This window comes from Solanum pennellii, chromosome 9 (genome assembly GCF_001406875.1).
Source record: "Solanum pennellii chromosome 9, SPENNV200".
NCBI classification, from domain to species: domain Eukaryota; kingdom Viridiplantae; phylum Streptophyta; class Magnoliopsida; order Solanales; family Solanaceae; genus Solanum; species Solanum pennellii.
Genome location: NC_028645.1, coordinates 75,261,899 through 75,269,330, shown reverse-complemented (window position 1 = coordinate 75,269,330; position 7,432 = coordinate 75,261,899). Strand labels below are relative to the sequence as shown.

At 31.2% G+C, this 7,432-nt stretch overlaps 1 long non-coding RNA gene across 1 annotated transcript; it reads left to right on the top strand.

Moving 5' to 3' along the window:
* Positions 1-3,999: 3,999 nt before the first annotated feature.
* Positions 4,000-6,462, top strand: LOC107030397. The gene is made up of 3 exons (XR_003580272.1): positions 4,000-4,061; positions 4,156-4,258; positions 6,359-6,462. It is a non-coding gene; the product is annotated as an uncharacterized LOC107030397 (long non-coding RNA).
* The last annotated feature ends 970 nt before the right edge of the window (positions 6,463-7,432 follow it).

Sequence of the window (7,432 nt, the reverse complement as noted above, 5' to 3'; positions counted from 1 at the left end):
TATATATATATATATTTACTTCAACCTCCAAAGTAGAGTTAATAAGCAATATGATAAGTTTTTCCACTTTCATCAAATAGCACCAAGTTTTCTCATCTAAATCAACAAAACTTTTAAATATAACATAATATTTTTTCTCACAAAACAGACTATCAAATTTCATATCAAGTAAATTTACCTAATTCATTTGTACATGATATACTTTATATACAATATCATACAAAAAGGAGCTACAAGACTAGCACAACCAATAAAATTGTATGCCACAAATTTTTCAATATTATATGTGACTTGACAAAGTAAATTTCATTACATGTTTTATAGTACATTGCAAGAATGAAAATTTTCTCACCCAAAACATTTCAGTTAAATGGCCACGCAATATAATTTTCGTAATTTATCAATAACTTTCATGTTAGAGTTAGAATTCATCCTATTATAGTCAAACAACAACATGTGGTTTATTCCAAAATAAATATTTGTACCTGTAATACTCTTTTTAAGAGCATTTCTCAAAAATGTAAAAATCACTTTTTTCACAATGATTTATTTTCATTTCATGGATCCCCACTATTTCAATATTTTAAATATCATTTTTTACTCATGAAAAGTAGAATAACTTTTTTTTCCTTGAAAAAAATTAGGTAATTTTTTTTTTACCTTTACCTCTTCTCCGCTTGAATTGAGCAAGTAAAAATAATACATCTCTTCTTTTTCATCTCTCGAGAAAAGCAACGTTGAAGCATAATGATGATGAGATCTCCTATCTTGATATCTACACTTTTTCAAACTGTAACAAAACATTAATCTTTTTAAAATTATTGATGTAAATATACCACAAATACAATAAATTACAGTTGAAAATAAAATAACACAAATAAATAAATATTCATGTTGTGTGCAGATATCTCGCTCTTTTTGAGGAGATTCAAGTCCAATGTGACATAATCTACACTGATCCAATTTATTATCCATATTTCACTCATTATTCTACGATTTTATTCTTTGTTAATACACTTGATACAATCTATATATATATATATATATATATAAATGTGAATCCACAACCGGTGATGTGGCAGCCCCCAATGGCCACCATTTGAAAATCTTTATTTTATCTTTTTAATTAATTAAATAAAAATCTGTGTTTTTATTATTTTATCTTTTTCATTAAATAAAAATCTGTGTTGTTATCCAAAATAAAAGTAACCCCTCATTTAAAAGATCACACTAAATAGCCATAATTAATTAATCAGCCCACAACCACTCAAATTCAGCCCATTTGAAACGGTTCAAATCCAGCCCACTAACATATTCTTAATTATCCAATTTAATACTACCAGAAGGCAAACGGCAGCAATATCATCCACTAGCAAATCACTTCCACAGTTCCACCCAACCTACATCACAAAACATATTTGATGAAAATGAAGGGTGAAAGATTTTCCGGAACGCTTTCAAGCTTTGATGATGTACATATGTTGGCTCATCGCTTGAAAACTGTGGATAACGGTTATGTGAGTGAAGATGGTGAAATCGATGAGAGCATAAATGAGAAGGACGAAGTAAAACCACAGAGCAATCATTCAGTTGTCAAACCCATGGAAAATGACTCCGATTTTGTTGAAGATGCAATTGTAGTTACTGATCAGAATGTTTTAGTATGCTTTCAGTTCTGATTATTCTTTTCCTGGACTGTTTTTCCTTGAGCTGAGGATCTAAGGAAATAGCCTCTCTACCTCTAAGCTAGGGGAAAGGTATGTGTATACTCTACTCTCTCCAAACCCCACTTTGTAGGACTTCATTGAATCTGTTGTTGTTGTAGTCAAGCTCTTATGTAGTAGATAGTTCAATTTCAGTACATCTTGAATATAGTGTAAAATACATATTTTTCAAAATCTATCTTTATATAGAGATTGGGCTAGCTTTTGAACCTTAAATCTTTTTCAAGAATATGTATCGTTTAAGTGGAAGGCAGTAGGCGCGACAAAGATTTCTTATTACGAATTATAGATTTTTATGCAGGAAATGATGAAGCGGATTCTTATTGCTATGACGAGCTATTGATTTTGAGCTGAACTTTAAGAATAAAGTACAGCTTGGAGTTTCAATCTGTGTGTCAAATTGATAAAAGGAAATGGATTTTGGTAGTGGTTTTGGTAGCTTTGACTCATTTATTTTGTCAGACCTTGATGCTTCCATATGGAAATGCTCTTCATTCTCTGTTATCCGAGAGCAATATTCAGCTACCCGAAAAGGTAAGTCAGTCGAGTAAAGAACCTTCTGTTGTTGAATCAGCTAAGGTTGGTGAAAGATTTTCCGGAACGCTTTCAAGCTTTGATGATGTACATATGTTGGCTCATCGCTTGAAAACTATGGATAACGGAGAAACGAACGTTGTCTACAATCGTGAGATTGATAATCCAAGATACATACTATTATGTTTCCAAGAAGCCTAAATTGTCTAGAGTTTTATCCAAGCTTGATTTCTATCATTGCTAGAGCTAGATAGGTAGTAAAGGAGTAAGGATGCTCACTCAGAACTGGGACTATGTCCAGCGACTGTTTATTTTTTGTTACTTGAGCGGGAGTTATCACTTTTGTAATAAAATTTCCATAGTTAAAAAAAACACATAATATAATATCTCCTTTACTATATAAAAAAAAAGAAAAGAAAGAGACAATCAGCCAAAGTACTCACACACCAATACATAGCAAATTGAACAATTAAAAACAACAACAAATTGAAGGAGCAGTATAGTGTGTTTCACTAAAATGTTTAAATGACTACGTCATTTTTAACAAAACGTCTTCCTCATCTGTAGATGTGGTTGGTTGTTTACATGGAATCGGTGACATGGAAAGTGCTTGTGCGAACCGGGAAAAAAGGGAAAATCTACATTGTTACAAATTAGTAAGTCACTCATCTTATTTTAATTAGTTTGATTATGTCATCTTCTCAAAATAATAGTTAGATACTTTTATGATAGCTAATCTTAGGTGCTACTAAATGGGAATTCATTTGAAATTATTTCGCTAACATATTTTAATCATCTATATTACTGGCACATGTGTATTAATTGATGATAACTTCACTTCTTTTTATTAAATTTTGATAAATCAGATGACTTTATCACTTTTACATTCTGATTTATATTTTCTCTGCATAGTTCTGCTACATCAAAAATTACCTTATGAGTGGTTTTGTCTTGGAATTGAGTAGAAAAGTGGGAAGAGTAGAGTTCAGTGAGTAGCGAATTCTCTTGTATGACGGAAGTTAGGCAAATCTCCTTGGAAATAAGTTCGAGTTAATGCCTGTCATACAATTTCTTCTTCTTAAGAATGTCATTTATGGTGTTGTTTCAGCTTAAACAACTCTATGTAATTTGGATTTGTTTCTCTGTATTGAAAGTATCATGTGTTATTTGATAGGTCTTGCAAGAAGTATTGAGGTGCTATTCCATCCCAGAAAATATGTTTGGTAGAGTTTGCATCATTATAGACAAGGTCAGTTTGATAATGTAATTCAGTTCTTATTTTGATATATAGTATTCCTAAAAGGCAAAAGCAGAACACAATGGTTACGTGATTGCATCTGTTCATTTTCAGCTGGATAACTGTTTCTTTGGCACTAAGTGTGAGATGGTTATGGATTACACAGGCTGACAGGCACTACTAAATCTCATGGCTACATAAATATTTGTATATAATTTTAAATAATATTATTTGAGGTCGAGGTGGGGAAGCAGGGGTGTGGTGATGGTGGTGATGAGGGCTATGGGGAACGGTAAGGACACAATCAATGTAAAATGTCACTAGCAAAATTTGTTTTCCTTACTTTCGCCGCGATCAAAGTCATTTTAGTTTTTTGTAACGAAAATGCATATCAAATTATTTGACCAAATCGAACATGAGAAAATTGAAAACATTCCTCAGAATATAAAAGTTCATAATATATTGTGGCAAGCTATTGACTTACTAACTTTTGATAATGCTACAGGTAAGGGACTTTCACATTGCAAAGAGAGAGGAAGATATTGGTTCCTATGCAGGTTATATAGGTAAGCTTATGTTATTTATACTATCTTGATGTATATATATATTTACATAGGCGTTCTGTTCAAAAATACTTACAAATCTCCTTAAATAACGAAGGTTCTGCATTTATGTTTGGAAGAACTTTAACATCTGCCTTTTGGGGTGTTGTGGCTGACCGTTATGGACGAAAACCAGTTATAATTTTCGGCACTTCTATAGTGTACGTATGTCTAATCTTAATAGAACTGTTTACGTTTCGATTTCATTCATTTCAATATCAATGCGTTTATATATATATTCTGGTTTGATTTGAATTCAGCTATTGACTTAGAATGATGGGTATGTAGGCTCATTGACACTTCTATGGATCCTAATGCTAAACTCTTACAAGAATAGAGTAATCCACTCAGTGTCTTTACAAGATAAAAGTGATTGGTTGGTAAACTGAATTATCTCATATTGACTAGAGTATAATTTTTTTTTTTGGATGATGATAAAGTTAACCAGAGCATACATTTATTTTCAAGTGAGTGTTGTAAGTTATGTCACTGAGATGCAATTGTCCGCATTTTACAATACATAAAGTCAGCTTTAGGCAAAGGATTACTCTTTGAGAATAGAAGCCATGTGCAGATACTTAGATATGCAAATATGGATTGGATATAATTACTTGTACATAGACATTTGCCTCAGAATAAATTTTTAATTAGGAGGCAATTTGATGCTGAAAAAATATGAAACAGAGTGTAATGTTCGTTTGAGTGTAGTAGCACAATATGGAACAATGTTTGTAGCAACTTGTGAATTGGTTTAGACAAAATAGTTGACAAGAGAATAAGATATTTAATGAGAAATTTTTGTTCACAAGTTTTTCATTTTTTGCTAACATACTTTTCTTAAAAAAAAATCAATTGATTTTTAAAATCTTAAACTCTCCCCTTCTTTCCATTATTTCTCAATCATATTTGTTTAATTCTTTACTTCTACTCATATTTTTTTAACCACCTTCGTCTTAAAGTTTTTATAAAGCTCTTGTCACTACTAAATTTGTCGTACCTTTCTCAGGTTGAGAATTTTGTTATTTGGGCTGATAAAGCTTTCGGCTTTGGGTGTTCTTTAATGGGTTTATGTTTGGAAGAACTTTAACATCTGCCTTTTGGGGTGTTGTGGCTGACCGTTATGGACGAAAACCAGTTATAATTTTTGGCACTTCTATAGTGTACGTATGTCTAATCTTAATAGAACTGTTTACGTTTCGATTTCATTCATTTCAATATCAATGCGTTTATATATATATTCTGGTTTGATTTGAATTCAGCTATTGACTTAGAATGATGGGTATGTAGGCTCATTGACACTTCTATGGATCCTAATGCTAAAATCTTACAAGAATAGAGTAATCCACTCAGTGTCTTTACAAGATAAAAGTGATTGGTTGGTAAACTGAATTATCTCATATTGTCTAGAGTATAATTTTTTTTTTTTGGATAATGATGAAGTTAACCAGAGCATACATTTATTTTCAAGTGAGTGTTGTAAGTTATGTCACTGAGATGCAATTGTCTGCATTTTACAATACATAAAGTCAGCTTTAGGCAAAGGGTTACTCTTTGAGAATAGAAGCCATGTGCAGATACTTAGATATGCAAATATAGATTGGATATAATTATATGTACATAGACGTATGCCTCAGAATAATATTTTTAATTAGGAGGCAATTTGATGCTGAAAAAATATGAAACAGAGTGTAATGTTCGTTTGAGTGTAGTAGCACAATACGGAACAATGTTTGTAGCAACTTTTGAATTGGTTTAGACAAAATAGTTGACAAGAGAATAAGATATTTAATGAGAAATTTTTGTTCACAAGTTTTTCATTTTTTGCTAACATACTTTTCTAAAAAAAAAATCAATTGATTTTTAAAATCTTAAACTCTCCCCTTCTTTTCCATTATTTCTCAATCATATTTGTTCAATTCTTTACTTCTACTCATCTTTTTTTAACCACCTTCATCTTAAAGTTTTTATAAAGCTCTTGTCACTACTAAATTTGTCGTACCTTTCTCAGGTTGAGAATTTTGTTATTTGGGCTGATAAAGCTTTCGGCTTTGGGTGTTCTTTAATGGGTTTATGTTTGGAAGAACTTTAACATCTGCCTTTTGGGGTATTGTTGCTGACCGTTATGGACGAAAACCAGTTATAATTTTCGGCACTTCTATAGTGTACGTATGTCTAATCTTAATAGAACTGTTTACGTTTCGATTTCATTCAGTTCAATATCAATGCGTTTATATATATTTTCTGGTTTGATTTGAATTCAGGGTTGTTTTCAATACTCTTTTTGGTCTTAGTACCAACTTTTGGATGGCTGTTGTAACAAGATTTCTTCATGGTAGTTTAAATGGTTTGCTTGGACCAATAAAGGTATTCTGTTATACGATTAAATACCGCGTATCCTCAGTTATTCTGTTAATATACTTACCTTCCATGTTTAGGCATATGCTGCTGAGATTTTTCGTGAAGAATATCAAGCACTAAGAATGTCAACGGTAATATATGTCCTTGCTTCTCTGTGATGTAAATGATTTCTAAGTAATTCTAACATATGACGAATATCGGGTACTAGGAATGTTATTGGAATTTTTGTTGATATTTTTGTTATCTTTTAGATTAGTAGTGCATGGGGCATTGGATTGATTATTGGCCCAGCTTTAGGAGGTTTTCTTGCTCAGGTAAGTTTGCTAGTTAATTTATATTAACGAATAAAATAGTTGTTGATATAAATGTTTTCATTGGTACAAATCAAATATATCAATTGTATTTGCGATACAATCATTGATCAGATATATCATTATAGGTAAGGTATACAAATCTAATGTATCTAGCTCGTTTGACTCCCCCCTCTACTTATTTCGTTTGTTTTTCTTCCTTTTAACAATTTATGATACAATTATATTTATAAATACAAATCAACTGTATTCGTGATACAATTAACAATAATATGTTTAAATTTATTGTATCTCTCTCCTATATCTTGCTCGCCTCTCTACTCTAATATCTTGCTCGCCTCTCGATCTCTTCCTTCTCCTAATCTCGCTCGTGTCTCTGGTCCTCCTAACATATAGTTACGAATTGTAATCAAGAACACTATAGCTATACATCTCCAACTAATTTCAGACTATAGGAAGTTCCTCAAATAAACCAAAACCTATAAGTTAAGATTTCTAACTTAACAAAAAAAAAGGGTGGCAAATATAATTTATGAAATAACATTATATTAGTATAGTTTACATAATTACATTCTATGAGTATAGTTTAGTTTGTTATGTATCTTTTAATTTGTATAAAACTTTTTTTTTTTAATTTATTCAATATTTTACTTTCTCATTGAATGG